The sequence below is a fragment of the Rhinoderma darwinii genome, unplaced genomic scaffold, assembly GCF_050947455.1.
Source record: "Rhinoderma darwinii isolate aRhiDar2 unplaced genomic scaffold, aRhiDar2.hap1 Scaffold_140, whole genome shotgun sequence".
Lineage (NCBI taxonomy): Eukaryota > Metazoa > Chordata > Amphibia > Anura > Rhinodermatidae > Rhinoderma > Rhinoderma darwinii.
Window position 1 is genome coordinate 3,620,212 of NW_027461968.1, and position 10,612 is coordinate 3,630,823.

The following is a 10,612-nucleotide window of genomic DNA, read 5'->3' on the forward strand; positions in this document are numbered from 1 at the left end:
CTTTTAGAAAAAAATTACTTGTTTTTGCATCACCGCATTCCAAGAGACGTAATTATTTTTTTTTCCTTCAATGTGGCCGTATGTGGGCTTGATTTTTGCGGGCCAATGTGTAGTTTTCATTAGTACTATTTTGGAGTACATAGGACTTATAGATTAACTTTTATTAAATTTTTTATGGGGGGAATGGGAGAAAAGAGAGAATTTTGCCGTTGTTTTTTGCGTTTTTTTTGGACGCTGTTCATCCGGTGGTTTAATTAATGTGTTCATTTTATTGTTCAAGTCGTTACGATCTCGGGGATAACATATATGTGCATGTGTTATTTGTTTTGACACTTTTACTAAATAAAACCACTTTTTGGGTTTATCTGATTTTGACTGTAATTTTTTTTTTTTTCACAAACTTTATTTAACCGATTCACATTTTTTGTTTTTTAGTCCCACCAGGGGACTTCACTATGTATATCCCACGTGACTGCCTCTGCAGCCAATCACAGGCTGCAGCGGCGACATGGATGAAACGTCATCGCTGGAGGCCGGACAGGAGGAAAGTAAGTATGAACGTATTATTTATTTTTTTTGGCATGTATGTATGTATGTTGGCATGTATGTATGTTGGCATGTATGTATGTATGTATGTATGTATGTTGTCATGTATGTATGTATATATGTGCATGTATGTTTGCATGTATGCTGGCATGTATGTATATATGTGCATGTTTGTATGTATATTTGCATGTATATATTTGCATGTATGTATGTATGTATGTTTGCATGTGTATGTTTGCATGTATGTTTGCATGTATGTATGTTTGTATGTATGTATGTTTGCATGTATGTATGTTTGTATGTATGTTGTCATGTATGTATGTATATATATGTGCATGTTTGTATGTATATTTGCATGTATGTATGTTTGTATGTATGTTTGCATGTATGTTTGCATGTATGTATGTTTGCATGTATGCATGTATGTTGTCATGTATGTATGTATGTATGTATGCATGTTGTCTTATATGTATGTATGTATGTATGTATATATGTGCATGTATGTTGGCATGTATGTATATATGTGCATGTTTGTATGTATATTTGCATGTATATATTTGCATGTATCTATGTATGTTTGCATGTATGTTTGTATGTATGTATGTTTGCATGTATGTATGTTTGCATGTATGTTTGCATGTATGTTGTATGTATGTATGTATATATGCACATGTATGTTTGCATGTATGTTGGCATGCATGTATATATGTGCATGTTTGTATGTATATTTGCATGTATATATTTGCATGTATGTATATATGTGCATGTATGTATGTTTGCATGTTTTTATTTTTGCATGTATGTTTATATATGTGCATGTATGTAATTATGTTTGCATGTATTTATGTTTGCATGTATATTTGTGCTTGTATATATGTATGAATGTATCTTTGCATGTTTGTTTGTATGTATGTATGTTTTCATGTGTGTGTGTATGCATGTATGTATGTATGATAGTTTGCATGTATGTATGTATGTATGTATGTATGAATATATGTGTGTATGTTTGCATGTATGTATATTTGCATGTATATATGTGCATTCTTGTATATATATGTATGTATGCATGTATGTATGTTTGTATATATGTATGTATGTATGTTTGCATGTATGTTTGTTTGTATATATGTCTGTATGGCCATGTATAATACTGTCTGCTGGCGCCCTGTATCTAAGTCAACTTCGCGGCAGGCTTCTATACATGGTATAACAGTCAGTATCACACATTAAACTGAATCTAAGCCTACGACATGTTTTATTTCATTTTTTTTTTATTTATTTTTTTACAGGTTTGGTGTTTGGACTACGTCGGTTTCGAGGACTACTTAGATGACGTTTTTTTTTTCTACAATAAAATGGTTAATGAGGGTTGTGTTGGGGGTACTTTATTTCAATAAAATATTTTATCTATATCTTTGTCTTTTTCTTTTCAAATTTTATTACTACCACTTTAGTAATGGCCGCTGTCTGAGTGACAACATCCATTACTAAGGCGAGGTTTAATGTTAGCCGGTGCAGAGGCTAACACTAACCACCATTATTACCCCGGTACCCACCACCACCAGGGGTGCCGGGAAGAGCTAGGTACGATCCAGTACCCGACCATCTGTTGTGATGGTCGGGCTCTGGGGCGGCCGCAGGCTGGTATGAGGCTGGGAAGGGCCAAAAACAGTGGACCTTCCCACCCTTGTAATGCTAGGCTGCTGCTGCTGTGTTGTATCTGGCTGGTTATAAAAGTGGGGGGGACCCCATGTCATTTTTTTTAATTATTTATTTATTTTGAATTTTTTTTAAAAAAGACATGGGGTTCCACCCAATTTATCATAACCAGCCACATACAACACAGTGTTATTAGCCTGGGAATGGACAAAACCAGTGGCCCTTCCCACCCATGTAATGCCAGACTGCTGCAGCCTTGTATATGGCTGATTATTAAAAATGTGGGGGACCCGTCTATTGCTAAATTTGTTAAATTAAAAAAAAAAAACGACGTGGGGGTCCCCGCCATTTTTATAACCAGCCCGATACAACACAGCAGCAGCAGCCTAGCATTACAAGGGTGGGAAGGTCCACTGTTTTTGGCCCTTCCCAGCCTCATAATACCAGCCTACGGCCGCCCCAGTACCCGACCATCACAAAAGATGGTCGGGTACTGGATCGTACCAAGCTCTTCCCGGCACCCCTGGTGGTGGTGGGTACCGGGGTAATAATGGGTGGTTAGTGCTAGCCTCTGCACCGGCTAACACTAAGTACCGCCTTAATAATGGACGCTGTCAATCAGCCAACTGCCATTATCTAGGCACTAATAAAGTTTAAAAAAAACCACAAAGACTTTTCTTTTTTATTGAAATAAGAAATCCCCAACAAAACCCTCGTTAACCATTTTATTAAAATTTGAAAAAACGTAGATCTACGCAGTAGTCCAACGAATCGAAGATGTAGTCCAATCGGTACATCAAAATCTGCAACAACATAAAAAAAACAGTTATCAATGTGAACAATAACAATACTTTTACTCACCTACACACATATATACACGCACACACAAACAAACAACCATACACAAACACACACATATATACACAAACACAACAAGATATACACACACACACACACACACACACACACACATAAACAGACAAACACACACATATACACGAACACACACATATACACATACACAAACACATATACACAGTTATACACAAACACAACAAGATATACACAAACACACACACACAAAGAGACAAACACACACACATATACACACATACATATACACACATATATACACGAACTAACACATATACACAAACACATATACAAACAAAAACACACATACCCAAACACACATATACACAAACACACACATATACACAAACACACACATATACACAAACACACACATGTACACAAACAGACCCACACACACAAACATATACACAAACACATATACACAAACACACCCATATATACACAAACACACACACACAAACACACCCATATACACAAACACACATATATAAAAACACACACACACACAAACATCTACACACACACACAGTTCACAGCAGCACAGAGTATTTCAGGAGATGAGCGTGCGGATCTTGTGCGGGGTGGTGACTTGCCAATCATGTGAAGGTGTTATTGAGGACAGGAGTGGAGGAGAGGTAACAGACTGAGCTACGTAATGGTAAGAGCAGAGTTCACAGCAGCACTGAATCTGCACGCTCATCTCCTGAAATACTCTGTGCTGCTGTGAACTCTGCTCTTACCATTACGTAGCTCAGTCTGTTACCTCTCCTCCACTCCTGTCCTCAATAACACCTTCACATGATTGGCAAGTCACCACCCCGCACAAGATCCGCACGCTTATCTCCTGAAATACTCTGTGCTGCTGTGAACTCTGCTCTTACCATTACGTGGTGACTTGCCAATCATGTGAAGGTGTTATTGAGGACAGGAGTGGAGGAGAGGTACAACTGAGCTACATAATGGTAAGAGCAGAGTTCACAGCAGCACTGAATCTGCACGCTCATCTCCTGAAATACTCTGTGCTGCCTTAAACTCTATGGACAGGTCAGGATCCTGTTTCTTTTAAATGCTGCACTGTAGCGCAGCCTTATATAGTGGATCGAGCGGGTTCCCCAGCAGAATTTAAAAGAAACAGGATCCTGACCTGTCCACAGAATTTAAGGCAGCACAGAGTATTTAAGGAGATGAGCACGGCCGGCCACGGGCAGCCGGTCGTTTTTCCGAGCCGTGCTCCCATTATAAAATATATTACCCGTAATGACGGGTGGCTACATGTGTGCACCCGTCAATACGGCAGCGTTGCTAGGCGACGTCAGTAAATAGTCACTGTCCAGGGTGCTGAAAGAGTTAACTGATCGGCAGTAACTGTTTCAGCACCCTGGTCAGTGACTACCGATCACAATATACTGTAACCTGTAAAAAAAAAAGACATTCATACTTGCCGAGAACTTTCTGCTTCCTCCAGTCCGGTCTCCTGGCCGTTGCCTTGGTGACGCGTCCCTCTCGACATCCGGCCCGACCTTCTTGAATGACGACACAGCCCATATGACCGCTGCAGCCAATCAGAGGCTGCAGAGGCCTCTGCAGCCAATCACAGGCTGCAGAGGCCTTTGCAGCCAATCACAGGCTGCCGTGTCAGATAAGAAGGTCGGACTGGAGGAAGAAGAGGGACTCGTCACCAATACAACGACCGGGTACGTATGAAATGCTTTTTATTTTATTTTTAATCAGCAGCCTCTTTTCTCTATTAGTGATTGATAAAGATAAGTGGCTGCCGATTTGTATAATATTTTTGACCGGGTTCGGTCAAAACGGGTTCGGCCGAACCCGGTGAAGTTCGGATTCGCTGCAAACCGAACTTTTCCGGAAGTTCGGACCGAAACCGGGTTCGGTTGTCCCGGTTCGCTCATCTCTAATCCTTATAACTAAGGCTTCGTTCACATCGGCGTTGGGACTCCGTTTATGGATTCCGTCGGACCTTTCCGTCAGGGGAACCCATGAACGGACTCCAAACTGAAACCATAGGTTTCTGTTTGCATCAGCATTGATTTTAATGGTGGCGGATTCTGTGAAAATGGTTTCCGTTTATCACCGTTGTGTAAGGGTTCCGTTATTTTGACTGAATAAATACCGTAGTCGACTCTGCTATTCATTCTGTCAAAACGATGGAACCCTCACACAACGGTGATAAATGGAAACCATTGAAGGAACAAGATGTGCCTAATTTCCCAATTGCTAATCAGTATAGTTAAAATATAACTTTTATTATTTTGCTATTAAAGATGTCCATGAGGACATATATGAATAGATATCTCAATAGAAGACAAAAAGGGGTCAAAATATATAGGGTGATTAACCCAATTGGAGCACAGATACTAAGGAGACCCTAGCAATTGGCAGGTATATGTTGAATATAGAAGGAACAAGATGTGCCTATATATTTTGACCCCTTTTTGTCTTCTATTGAGATATCTTATTCATATATATACCATTAATCAGGTGATGGCAAATTTTCTATCGAGAAAGTTGAATCCAGATGATTTGGCCTCTGAGGCTCTATTCGTTTTCTCCACGGAAAACGTACCACTACATCAATTTGATGTACACACTGCCTTTAGAGACCTTCAGAAAACTTATAAGCAGTATGTAAGATCCTGCTGGGAAATTACCAGTTTAGAAACATATCTACAACAACAAATAATTTACAGAGGTCTACGTATTAATCTAATACCTAACTTATATCGCAGTGACACAAATTTCATTAAGGGATGGGAAAAAATACTAACTGAAAGTTCCCTGCGTTTAATGCAATATCTATTAGATTTTGAGAAAAGAGATCTTCTCAAGGTTGGCTCACAACTAGAAAAAGAGATTCAGGATATTCAGACCTTCAGTTCAGCACCAGAATATTGTGAATGTGAAATAAAACTACAAAAAAACATTGAACATCTACAGAGAGAAATAAAGGAGAGAAAACATAGAAAATATATTAGAGACCGCAGAGATTTTGACACAGGTCAGATATATACATATCGTAGCCGTGCCCCTCCTACTCCTTTTCATAATCGTGACAACAGATCTATTGACATTTCTGAGTCAGACGTATCTGGCACAGAAGAGTCCAGACTGCCGTCTGACGACAATAGACTAGGAGCCAAACGAAAAATAGAAAATATAATCCGTCAAAAAGAACACCTACCGGCCCTAAAGGTATATCACCAATATGGACAGCTCACAATGGGCAACGTGCCGCCACCTCAGCTACGTCAGCTATCTCTACATATGCTGCCTCTTCTATCCCCTCAGCGTCCCACATACCCACAACGGTGACACCCAGCACCCCATTTCCTGTGGGAAAACACAAGGATGGCCCAATGAGGAATGTTGTGAACGTGGGAAACGCGAGCTCCATAGTTTCAGGACCCACAAACACCTTTTCTGCGATCCCTTTTTTAGGTCTGCACAACACACCATGGAGCCAGACCAAATGACACACAGTGACAATCGCTTGTCAGATGATATGCAAGTAGTAAATCTTTCACAATTTGAACTTAGCTCATTGTAGACACTGAAGCGCCTAGGGAGAGTGTCAGGGACTGCAAGGGGTTAAGAAAGGATGGAACGGTTTCAAATAATGCCCAGGACCAGGATTGGTCAACAAGGGGTAAGAGGGGCGTGGTTAAGAAGATATAAGGCAGGGGTTTGGAGCGGGAAGCCCTCTTACCTTCAAGCTGCAGTGGAAGAAACACCTTTGCTGCTGCTGTGGAGATTTCAGAGCGTGGTCGTTCAAGAAGATGGCAGAAGAACTGTTGCGGAAGGTGGCACAGCGGGTAGCGTCGGAGGGACCTGCCTGGCTGGAATCCCTGTTGGAGGAAGGAGAGAAGCGAGGATCTGAGCGGGGCACGGAACAGTCGGGAGCGGCTACCCGAGGTAGGCCGCAGCGCGTTACACGCCCTCCGGTTCGACTGAGCCCTAGCCCTGTTGCTATGAGGGGCGCTGTGACTGCCGCACAGTCATGCGGTGGTCCCAGCAGGTCCCCTAGGCCTATGTCGACGGGTGCTTCGTCGGTCGACATAGTGCCCCCCTCCCCCCCGCCCACTCATCGCGCTGGCGTCCTTCCCCATGGCGGTAAGAGGGCGGCTGTTAAACCGGCACGGGCACGGTACAACCCGCCTCGAGCTGCTGATGCGGGCGGGGAGGCAGCGGTCGACTATCGTGACAGTGGGGTGAATATGGCGGACTCAGGCGACTGGTCCGACATGGTCGCTTACCATGCGGCATGTTCACAGGAGCTGGGACTTGCTTCCGGTGCCTGTGTGCAGCCGGGGTCGGCGCCATCTTTCCCCGTGCTGTTCTCTACGCAGCCAGAATTGGCGGCGGGGGGAACAGGGGCGGGACGTCCTGGCAGGCGCAGTGCGGCCAGGACACAAGATGGCGGCTCACGAAAAAAGAAGATGGCGGCGGGTTCGGGGAAGCGGACGGTGAGCAAGCAGCCCAGCCAGGGGGCGGGGGCTTCTGCGGTGCCTGTCGCTTCTCCACCCCGGTCCACCCCGGGCCCCTGTCAGCATGGGTCAAGGCCAGGGGGGGAGTGTGCTAGGAAAGATAGGGTTGAGGGTGTTTTGGACTCTATTTGCCCTTCTCCTGCCTTGTCATCTTTCTCTCCTGCAGGTCCGAGAAGGGAGCGTTCCAGGCGAGGGAGGAAACGCCGGGCTGGTGGACATCGCCGGCACGGCCATCATGGACGTCGCAGGTCAGGTGACGGGAAGAGGCGTGGTCGGCGGTATTCCTCGTCTTCCAGCGATGGTTTCTCCTCCTCGTCGGCGACGACGTCCGCATCATCCGGATCGTGGAGGAGGTCGTCGAGGAGATCATCACGGCCGCAGAGACGCAGTCGACACCGGGAGGTGCAGCGCTTGTCGGTGGATCAGGAGCAGCTGTCCCAGGTTGTCCCTCCCGCCGGGCCGGTGGAGGAGGTGCAGGCCGTGGTTCCAGTGCCGCGGCAAGTGGCTGAAGGACCCTCTGGAGTCGGTGGGACCTCTGGGAGCGGTGAGTCAGCCTGCGGTGACGCATGGCTTAATAAATCTAATGCAGCGGGTGCGGATTTGATTTCTGTTTTGAAAGCCGTGGTGGCTGGGTTAAAAGTGAATGAGGGAACGTCGTGTCCCTCGGTGCCACCAGAGGGAGCTATGCCCCCGTCTGAGAAAGAGAATGCTTTAGCTAGTTTGACGTTTAGAGATTCATTGTTTTGTGGAGTCGCTCCTCTCGGGACTCATTTGTCAGCTGAGATCAAGGACAAGATTTGGAGGAATGAATTTGTGGATATTTGGTCCTTGGTCTCGGTGGAGCAGGTGACTGTCGACAAGGAGCGGGGTTTTGAGAGAGGTTCAGATAGGAAAGCGAAAGTAGCAAAAACATTTGGCAACTGGGTACAGTGTTACGCTACACTGGCTCATGTTATTTGCCAACGCTATCCTGGGAAAGGGGCCGAGTTGTTTGTCTATTTTGACACAATTTTCAGCGCCCACAGGCTGCACGGTGGTGCGGCCTGGTGGCGATATGATGAAGAATTTCGGCGTCGTTTGGCTTTGTCGCCTGATATTAGTTGGGCGACGAAGGCAACGGACGTGTGGTTGCAGCTTATTTTAGCGCAAGGGAGCAGGCAACAACGCCCCTTTCCCAGTGCGGCCGCAGCGCCGGGCCCCGCCCCTGGAGTTGCGGCCGCTAGGCCCACGGGTGCCTGTTGGCTCTACAACGAGGGCCACTGTCGTTTCTTTGCCACGTGCAAATTCCGACATGAATGCTCTATCTGTGGGGGCGCTCATGCGGCGCTCCGGTGTTTCCGGAGAGGTAAGCAGCCGGTTAAGGCACCTTCTTCCGGCGCAGCGGAGAACGCCGGTGAACGTGCTCGAGATGGGCCCATGGTTAGAGCGGTACCACAGGAGGCGGGAAGCAGAGGTGCTCACTAGCGGGTTTTCGTTTGGTTTTGAGATTCCTTTTGAATATTCTGCGACATTGTCATTGGCTGACAATTTGAAGTCGATCAATGAGAATGTGGGCATTGCGCGGCTAAAATTGGCAAAAGAAGTGGAATTAGGGAGAATGGCAGGTCCATTCACTGAGCCGCCGTATACGAATCTGCGAGTTTCCCCCCTTGGTTTAGTTCCAAAGAAGGAACGAGGAAAGTTTAGGCTGATTCATCACCTTTCCTTTCCTCGCGGTGGTTCTGTTAACGACGGCATTTCTAGGGCGGAGGCGGCGGTTTCGTATACGTCTTTCGATGTTGCAGTAAGGCTGGTACAGGCGGCTGGACAGGGGGCGTTGTTAGCGAAATCTGATATTGAAGCGGCCTTTCGTTTGCTGCCGGTTCATCCGGAGTGTTTTCACCTGCTGGGTTGTTGTTTAGACAAAGGGTTTTACGTGGATATGTGCCTTCCCATGGGTTGTTCAATATCATGCAGTTACTTTGAGATGTTTGCGTCATTTTTAGAATGGGTAGTTCGTTTGGAGTCTGGTTGTGACTCGGTCATTCATTATCTGGATGATTTTCTTTTTGTGGGCCCGGGGGGCTCTGGGTTGTGCAGCACGTTGCTGAGAGTGTTTCGACAGGTGATGTCGCGTTTCGGTGTACCTATTTCCGAAGATAAGACGGAAGGTCCTGTAACTGTTTTGTCATTTTTGGGTATCGAAATAGATAGCGAGCGGATGATTTTTCGCTTGCCCGATGATAAATTGGCAAGGCTAGTGACGCAAGTTGACCAGGTCATGTGGTTGAAAAAAGTGACGTTAAAACAGTTACAGTCGTTAATGGGATTGCTGGTGTTTGCTTGTCGTATAATTCCAATGGGTCGGGTTTTCTCTAGGCGTTTGTCTTTAGCCACTAGAGGTATCTCGAAGCCAAATCATTTTATCCGGGTAACCTCTTGTATGAAGAAGGATTTGTTTGTCTGGCATTCTTTTTTGAGTTCGTTTAATGGGAGGTCTGTGTGTCAGGACGCTGAGTTGTCTAATGTAGACTTGGAATTGTTTACGGATGCAGCCGGAAGTGATGGTTTTGGAGCAATTTTGGGCCGAAGTTGGTGTAGATCCCCTTGGCCCTTGCATTGGAGTGATTTGGGAGTTTTACGTAATTTGACGCTATTGGAATTGTTTCCTATTATAGTTGCAATAGAGTTGTGGGGTAGCATGATGGTGAATAAGAGGATTGTATTTTGGACAGACAACATGGCGGTGGTGCATGCGGTGAACGGGTTGTCGTCTAGTTCATTGCCGGTATTAGCTTTATTAAGACGGTTGGTTTTGAAGTGTTTGCGTTTGAATGTGTGGTTTCGGGCAAAACATGTTCCGGGTGTCAGTAATGTGATGGCTGATGCTTTGTCTCGTTCACAGATGTCTCGGTTTCGGGAATTGCACCCGGCAGCTTTGGCAGAAGGGGTGTCCCCCCCCCTTCACTTATGGGCCCTGGTCGAGGACAACTTATGAGGCTGTTGAGGGGTTCGGTGGTACCGGCGACTTGGAAGAGTCATTGCAGAGC